Source organism: Nannospalax galili, unplaced genomic scaffold, assembly GCF_000622305.1.
Source record: "Nannospalax galili isolate Female #2095 unplaced genomic scaffold, S.galili_v1.0 scaffold384, whole genome shotgun sequence".
NCBI classification, from domain to species: domain Eukaryota; kingdom Metazoa; phylum Chordata; class Mammalia; order Rodentia; family Spalacidae; genus Nannospalax; species Nannospalax galili.
In genome coordinates, this window is record NW_008352648.1 from 2,343,392 (window position 1) to 2,344,850 (window position 1,459).

The window sequence follows — 1,459 nt, forward strand, 5'->3', positions numbered from 1 at the left end:
GCTGAATAGACACCACCTTAACAGTAGAAAAAAATTAAAAATTGGTTACAAGGAGCTGGAAAAATAGCTCAGTAGTTAAGAGCACTTGCTTCTCTTGCAGAGGACCTGGGCTCAGTTCCTGGCTCCCACATGGCAGCTAACAACCATCTGTAACTCCAGTTCCAGGGAATCTGAACCCTTCTTCTGGCCTCCATGGGCACTGCAGGCATGGGCACACTTAATGTAGGCAAAGCACTCATATGTCTAAAATAGAAATAAATAAAAATTGATGACAAGGAATTATATTTTTTACCAAAACAACCTCACAGCATTTAGTATCATCTGATAATAACATAAGGGACACCAAACAATATGAATAAATGTTGCAGACTATGGTCCCAGCAGAAGACACTTTTTAAAAAGAACAAACTGTATTGCCTTCTCAACATCTCGCTTCCTTGATCACTTCTCGTTGGATACACTTTGTAGCAGAGTAAATCTCTTTTTTAGCATGATCCAACCTCTTGCTTTCTTGATTTTGTTTTAGAATGAATCTCTTCTAGATAATCTAAGACAAGGTTCATTCTCTCATCAAAACCAAAAATGCAACCGTCTATTTGCATATTCACTGGTCATGGAACCATACCTGAATCCATGATCTATTTTGTCAGTATCTGCAGATGAAGTTGACAGACTGCACTGTCACCTTCTGTACTTCCTGTCCCTTGCCATGGTACACCATGGCAGAAGTCACAAAAGACTAATGAAATAGGCACACTGCCTCAGAAAGCAACTTCTGGAAAGAACACCTGGAAGCAGAAGTCAGTTATTCCTACTTGCAGCATCCTGCTGATTTACATGATAATTGAACAACTATGGTAGTGAACAAATATTTAAATTCATTTGTAAAATATGGCCTATTATACAGATATTTCACTGTGCCTGTGATCCCCAATCCTCTGAATTGCTGGTTAAACAAGCAACACTAATTCTTATCAGAACTGACATGGTTTCTATGGTCCTTAACTAGATTGGCCATGTTTCCCCTATGTCTAAGTTATCTGATTCTATGGAATGTTTTGATGTTTAGAGTATCCAAAATAAGTAATTAACTTTTGATTCTAGTTTCTCTTCTGGCCAATTTGATTTCAAAGCTATAGCCTAATATGGAAGGCTAGTCCTGATTTTAAAGATTGGTCTTGTTAAATAGTAATATATATATATATATAAATTACTATAACTCTATTTTTGACTAATTCATTTGTCCCATTATTTTGGTATTAAATCAGATTCATGTTTAGGGAAGTAAATAGATAGCCACACTATAGAAAAAAAATATATAGCATCATGTTATATTTCTTTGTAACAAAATTGCCTTCTCCCCAGATACCAAATATTGATGACAGAATAGTAATGAGGTCAAACTTGTGAGAAATAAGGATTTTCCATAGAATTTGTGGGCAAAGCCTGATCTCATTGC

At 36.0% G+C, this 1,459-nt stretch overlaps 1 pseudogene; it reads right to left on the reverse strand.

The window, feature by feature from the left end:
* Positions 1-441: 441 nt before the first annotated feature.
* LOC108491633 lies at positions 442-721 on the reverse strand (annotated as a pseudogene).
* Between the last annotated feature and the right edge of the window lie 738 nt (positions 722-1,459).